The sequence below is a fragment of the Silene latifolia genome, chromosome X (genome assembly GCF_048544455.1).
Source record: "Silene latifolia isolate original U9 population chromosome X, ASM4854445v1, whole genome shotgun sequence".
Lineage (NCBI taxonomy): Eukaryota > Viridiplantae > Streptophyta > Magnoliopsida > Caryophyllales > Caryophyllaceae > Silene > Silene latifolia.
Window position 1 is genome coordinate 243,606,573 of NC_133537.1, and position 8,165 is coordinate 243,614,737.

Consider the following 8,165-nt stretch of genomic DNA (forward strand, 5'->3'; position numbering starts at 1 on the left):
CATCTGCAGTTACTCGATCGAGTAGCCCAGGTCAAATTTCCCCACAGAAAAACGTAATCGTGCCAAGAAAACATAATCAACGTCGGAGTTTCATCTCCGACACCATCCACCTTCCTAAAACTTTCAAAACTTAACAAAATACGGCCTTATGGCCAAATAAAAACCAAAGTATACTCAAGTGTCAACCAACCAAGTACCAACTAACTACGAATCCATGGAAACGAACATAAAATAAAAGAAACAACATCACTCCAAAGCCGGCTCCTCCATCTCCTCATCTCCACCTTCTCCTCCGGATGTGCCAGCTCCTGCTGTCTCCTCGCTTGTGGTGGCTCCTGTGCGTGAGTCTGCTCCCACTCGCCATGGTGCCAAGCAATCGAAGGGGTAACTCCTAGGCTCTCCCCATGTAGTCGGATCCACGCTAAAGGAGTGGAAGACTCCACTGTCATCTCCTTCACCTCTCCACCACACCGGTTGGGCCGAGATGGTCTCAATGCCCTGCACATATGCCATCTCGTGTAGGTTCCGGAGCTTTAAAGTGGCAGATACCCTCTCTGTGAGCCCACTCACCTGCATCTCAGGACTAAAGAACGAAGGGTAGCTGGGATACTAGTACTGTGGGGGCACGGGCTGGTCTGGCTGAGTCTCAGCAACTCTCTCTCTCTCACCCGTCTCGGACCCCTCCCCACTCTGGGTTGCCGATCCTCAGGTCTATCCTGATGCCCCTTAGTTGGCTCTTGCATCACCTCCAAAATAGTATCATCAATGGGGTAATACTGCCGAGTAGGAATCTCTTCATCATCATCGGAGTCCGACGGCACCACCGCCGCCGTCAAAGGCTTAGTCACAGGAAGGTGCTCAGGATCAGGTATCCCCATCCAACTCATACCCCATACTCTCTAAGCCAACCCACCACCCTCCAAAGTTCTCAACCATTTCTGGTCGAGGAAGTAGTCTCGATCAAAGGTATGCACAGATGGGGCCATGGGTGTAAGGGCCGAGGAGGCCTCAAAGGTGGTCAACCGCTGAGCTAACCGTGTGGCAATGACACCACAACTCAAGTACCGGGTCGCAGAGGTGGCCATTAAAGCTAGGCTAGCACAGGATATAGCAGGAGTAGTGTAAGAAACTATCGGGGCTCGGGTAGGGATGATATAGGCAACAAGCAACATCACCTCACGTGAGTTTAACTTACTCACATCCTTTCGGTCATAGAGTAGACAAGTCAAGGCACGAAGAAAGATCTTCAGTGTGACATGTTGAACGTCATTTATCAACATGTTACTCGAAGTGAGGGCGGACTTTCTGGTAAAACAAGGCACGTAACTACTAGCCCCATACTCAGTCGGGACATCGCTAAGGGATCTCGTCTCCAGTCGATCAAGGCCAAGGTGAGAAGCAAACATGTCCATGGTCAAAAGGAAACTAGTGTTCATGAGATGAAACTGTACGCTCTTCGCTGCCGCATCATAGGTAAAAGAACTCATGAACTCCAAGGTCAAGAAAGAGTAGGAGTGCTTTCTAAGACGATACAAGCCCGTCAATCACAAGGTCTCAAATATATGCTTCACTTCCGTCTCTATCTTAAGGTCCTCAAGGATGGTGGTGTCGATACATCTAGTTGGTTTCATACGGCATTTTTGTAGCTTAACAAAAGCCTCTCTTTGCTTAAAGTCGGCAAAGACAACGGTAGGATACTCAGGACCCGGTGGGACAGTGGGTCCCTAACTCCCTTCCCGAACTTCGGGCTCAGAAGCCCTTCCCCTCTTACTCTGAGGGGTGGCAGCTGCAGGTTTCGGCATCTGTTTCAACATATAACTTAGGCACACAAAACGGACACTTATTTGAACAAAGGAACTTTTCACAGTGTACTAATGGATAAAGAGACAACAATGCAAATTAGTCTTCACCAAACAACTAACAATTTTCAAAACATGCTACTCCCACCTCTCATAAAAGACGGTCTTATGGCTTTCAAAATTCGAAAATTTTAGCAATAACCAGAAAAATTGGGGTATTAATCCCTCAAAATAGCTTCACAAAAGGTAATTATCATAATGATTTGGGGCGAATTTCAGTTTGGGGCACTTTTAAGACGGAGTTTTAAGACAAAAGTTTTGGTGAAATTAATCAAAATCAACACCAAAATTTGATACCCACAACATACATTACTCAATTTCCCCTTTTTCATACCCAAACGACAAACAGAATTTCAATTTGTAACCTAAACCCTAGAAATTTCGGTCCATATATACTCCCTTATTGGTTCTATTTTGCAACTTTTAACATCAATAATTAACAAACAAGAGCAATTTTACCAAAATACAACAATTATAAACAAAAATCCATGAATATAAATCAATTTTTTTTCCAGAAAATCAAACACTTTTATATGTTTCTAATTGATTAAAAACAAAGAAAAAAGGTAGCATTCTTACCTTGAATGATTTGCAAGGAGATTGAACGAATTAACAAAAAGAAAACCAAGAAATCAAGCACAAACTTCACCAAGGTTTTGAGAGAAAAGGATGATTATAGAGAATTAGGGTTGAAGTATGATGAAATAAGAAGAAGAATGGGTTTGGGAAAGTATAAGAACCCCTTCATAACTCGGGTACTGTAGCACTTACTCGATCGAGTAAGTTGGGTACTCGATCGAGTTGGAGCTACTCGATCGAGTTTTCGCTGGCAGTTCCAATGTTTTCGATCTAATAACCCCACAACTAGATCGAGCAGGGTCTACTCGGTCGTGTAGGCACTCGTACTCGGTTGAGTAAGGTTAGGAGCGAGGTCAAAAGTTACGAGTTCGGTTAACGGTTCCTGCAAAACAACAACTCGTGTCGATTCCAAAGTATATTTGGAACTCGTCATTGATTATTTAATCCAATTATGATACTTTAATGCTAACTCAAATGTAACACATCTATTTCATCCGAACATTATACATATCATTTTGTCCTATATCAAACATTATGCAAGATAATTAACTATGACATCAACTTATACATATATACAACCAACACATTATTCTACATTTACTTAGGCATATGCAAATTCAGTCATTCAACATGTGATTACACTACACCAAGCATCCAGTTAGCAATATAGTAATCACCTACTACTCAAACTTGCTAAACGTTTCAAACATGTCACAACGATTCATCAACAAGGTATATAACATAACTACGCCATGTCACAAGAGTACGCAATGACATTCATCCATTGCATTCCACATCATTACTTGACAATTTACACTAACTAGAACGCATATAAAGATTCACATCTCATGATCACCATCACATGAACAAGTTCTCGTAAGCAACTATTAGCACATTCACCATCTTTATTACATCCACACACACTTCCAACGATTTTCAACCCTTCACGATTCATCATTACAATTTGAACACATTAGACATTACCATAGACTCCATCACAGTTATATCTAATATATATATCATACACAACTATGCACGTAATTCCCAACTCGATACCCCCATACAAGGTGGCTGGCTTAAGCATATTGGGGCCTTGATTTTGAAATTAGGGTGCCTTCTCACCCAAAATCAAGCATCATCCAGGGCTCCCAACATACATGCACCAGGTTCATTTTATTAGACTCACTACGTTCATTAGCTCATTAGTTACAGGTGTTGGAGTATGTGTCCTCGACAATAATGCAATCACATGTTTAAATCTCATATTAAGAATGCTAAGGGAAAGTAATATTTTATTGTCAACTGGTCCACATTAATTGGTAATGATTGGCTGACTAGAGTTTGACATTATTGTCGTGTGACGGTGGTGATCAGTTGATCCCTTAAGGTCATACCTCTAGGGAAACATTCTTAATTGATTAATTAATTAATTGTATGATTGATACAAGTTAATTAATTCCTTAAAATTGACAAATGATTTTGTGAGTAAAATTACGTATCTTATTGTAATTTGATTAAATAAGATTTTTACTAAGTAATTAAATTGTTTTATTACTTAAGGTTTATTTATTGTTTATGAAACAATTAAAATAAGAATGAATGGTTTATTATAAATACAAGTAGTTGTGATTTATAATTCTATGACCCATTTTAAGTAATTGTAATTGTGAATTACTAGTTAATTTTTGTGTGTGATTTATTTTGTTTATGTAATGATTATTAATAAGTTAAAAATGCATTATTTAAATTACATGTCTAGTAACATATCCAATATGTCACACTACACAAATCAACATTTGACAAACTTAAAATGGACCCATTTTAAATGGATGTGCTGTGTAAATGGGATTATAGGGTTTAATTGTGTTTTGTTTATTTAATTAAATAAAAACATAATCATAACCTGCTAATGATAGGTTTGCATACCTAAACTCTTGAGAAGAACAATTATGTGCATGCATTGGGCACTCTCTTCCCCAACCTACCCGGCCACCCTAAGAAAAGATGAGAAGTTTTCTCCTCTTATTCTAGTTTTTCCATTCATATAAGATTATTACTTGGTTAATAACTTATCTCTCTAGTTTTTGTTGTTGAACACACTAGAAAATAAATCTCACAAATCTCTAATATTATTCCTCTATTACTAGAAGTAGTAATCTTATAATATTAATTTTAAGGACACAAATACTAATTTCTAGTAACTAAATTAGTACTTGTATTAAGAGTGATTTCCTTGGTACAATCCTTGAGGAGTAGATTCTACTATTGAATCTAAGGGTTTTGTTGGAGCACTTGGATTTACTTAAGAAGACTAATTTTGTAGGAGACCGATTAGTATAATCCACTCGGCCCTCAATGTAAGATTCATGCATAAGATCCTTTTAGTTTATGACTTAACTAATAAATATAAAAATTTTAGAAGTGTCTAATAAGAGATTTATATATCTAACAATCGGTATCAAAGCAAGAGTTGTTGCATGCATAATCGGTTTAGTTTTTCCGAGTTAAAATGTTAACAAATAAAACTTGTATTTTGTGATTTATGATGATAAAGGCCACGAAATTTTGGTCATTTTGATGATTTATGGTATTTTATTGCTCTTTAATATGATTTTTTAGTATTTTTATTACATGTTATTGAATAAAATGTCACTTAAAATGCTAAAATTAGTTAGACTATGATTCTGACTTGAATTTTTTACACGACCTCAAATGCATATTTTACACATTGCATGTAAAATTTCATATAAAATGGTTTTATATTGCATGTTTTATGATTTTTACATGATAAAAATTGATTAAATAGAGGTATTATGGTTAAAAATGGTTAGACTTCGTTAATGACCATAAAATTTTAGTATGTTGTCAAATGCAATATTTACACACTGTATGTAAATTTTGAGAAGAAATGGTTTTATTTTGCATGATTTATGATTTTTAGATGTAAAAATCACATAAACAATGACTTTTTTTGCAAAAATAGCTAAATTGAATTTTATGGCATGAAAATTTTTCCCAATGTTGTATATATGATATGAACATCAGATCTAAAGTTGCATGTTAAATTTCGTATGATTTGAATAGTTATTATTTTTTATGGGATATAAATTGATAAAAAGCAACTTTAATAGTCATTAATATAAAAATTCGATTTTTGGACTTAAAAATTTGTCATTTCCAGGTTATAGAAACTTATTTAGAATATTCAAAATTTTAATCTTGATTTATTGCATAATTTTATATTTAATTTGGAATTAAAGGGTTTAAATTATGTTTTATACGATTTATTTGTGAAATAAATTAAAATAATCTAAGGGCAAATTTTTATTATAATTTTAGAATGTTGGGAATTTTCTAGAATATACAAAATTTTGATTTTAAAATTTTCGAAATTTTATGACTTTTTGGGAATTATTTTTTTATTATTATGAATAATAGTGTTTAAAGAGCAATAATAAAATATCAAGTGGAATTATTGTCAAAAATTTAGTGAAGACTAAATTTTTGAGTCCTAAGAAGGTTGGGGTAATTAACTTGGACATAGATTTGATTTATGTAATATTGTGTGATTTTAATAAGTTAATAGTCACAATTATCCATAAAACCGGGCCGTATATACGATATTAGCTTAAAATAGGGTGATTTGGCACATCACATGACATGTTTCATACATATATTAATGCTGTATTTTTAGTATGATTGTCATATTTTATTTTATATAATTTTGAATTATGTAATTTGTACTTAGTATGGCCTTAGTTTTTAATTGGTATTTCCCGAAATGAATGGGGATATCAATTCGGATGTAATTAATGTGATCTCGTATCACTTTTATTTTTATTTTAGTTTTTCTTTTTTATAATGTATAAAGCAGAAAAGCTATGTAATTTATTTATCCTGGAGTTCCTTGAAGACGGTGTCGTTCAAGAAGGCGTTCTGACAAAGACGGTGTTGCTTTGGAGTGCGTGCCAAATGAAGTTCAAGGGACCAAATGAGTTGGTTTCCGAATTTGTAAAATAGTGTATTAGATTTACTATTTTAGGAAGGCCATAATAGGATTTTATCTTTTGCTTTGCATTTGTTTTATTTGTTTGCATGCATAGCCAAATCGCCATAACTACACATGGATATTATTTTATCGAGTCATCGACCGTGTCAATTATGATTATCGTAGTTCACCGATTTAGTTCACTTAAAACGAGATAGATAATAAATTGACATGACCTCTCACTAAATAATAATTGAGCATTAGCCTTACCAAATAGTAGAACCATGAGTCCCAATTTCATAAGGAAGTAGGCTCGGCTCACCGGGGTGCTAAACTTGTTATGTTGGGTAAGTTAGTATTAAATTGTTATTATATCGAAATTTGGATTGAGCTCAACGGAAGTATTCGTGACCGTAGTCGCATGTGTTCCGGGCTAAAGATAAATATTAAAGTAATTTTATCGACCGAGAGTTCTAGAAGTAGAATCGATTAAAGAGTTAATCCACCGAGTTATATTGATAAGTGATGAATCGGCTCACCGTGCCCGAATTGATATGAATTTGGATCTCGGGATCATTTATAATAGTTGGATAGAGGTCACTATATAAATGCTTAAAACTTGTTTAAAATGTTTCCAAGTATTATTAAAACGATAGATGTTTATTAATTCCTTCACTTCCTATTTTGTAGTCGAAATTGTTTTCTCAATTGCAATGGCAACTCCAGTTTCATCTGCAGCCACTAGCTCGAACACTCTCACCAATGTTTTATGGCTCTGATCCTTCTTGGATCGTTGTAAATTAGAAAAGAATGGGTGAAACTTCGCCGATTAGGACACTCAACTTCGCTTGGCCGCGGAGGGTGACGACAAGCTTCGTTACCTTACCGAGGCCTCTCCCGCCGCACCTAACGCTAGGTCTACCCACGCCGCTAGGCAAGCCTATGAGACTTACCAAAAGGAGTCGGTCGCGATCAAAAATGTGTTGATCTTCTCTATGGAGGCCGAACTCCAAAGGAGTGCTATAAAGATTAGCACCGCCTATGAGATCTATACGAAGCTTGTGACCATGTTTTCACATGATCCGAGGATCATTCAATATGAAGCGGCATCCGCATTCTTTGATCTCAACATCAAGGAGGGCCAAAAAGTTAGCCCTCATGTGCTCAAGTTGATGGAGCATGTTGATACCTTAAAAATGCAAAAGGTAGAAATTCCCGAGGAACTCATCATTGATCGAATTCTTCATTCCTTGAACAAGGTTAAGGCATATGTTCAATTCAGGGTGAATTTTAATATGCAAAACTTGAATGTTTCCCTAGATGAGTTGCACAAAATGCTTGTGCAAGCCGAGAGGGACATGGGGCTAAGTGTTAGCACCACCAAGGATGTGCTTAACATTAATCATAAGAGCAAAGGGAATTTCAAGAAAGGTGGCAACAAGGGAAAGAAGCAAACTCCCTACAATAACAAAGGAAAGGCTTGTGAAGCTAGCTCCTCTAAGCCCAAGAAGGGTGCCCCGTCTGGGGACAAATGCCACTATTGTAATGGTATTGGGCATTGGAAGAGAAACTGTCCAAAGTACCTTAGCGATATAAAGGCTGGAAAGATTACTCCAGTAGGTAAATAACTATCCCTATCTTTTATGTTTCGATCTCAACTTTGCTATTTTGATACAAGTTGTGATGATTACCCTTTTTTATTATAATTAGGGAATCCTAGCAAGTACAAGGGCAAAGAA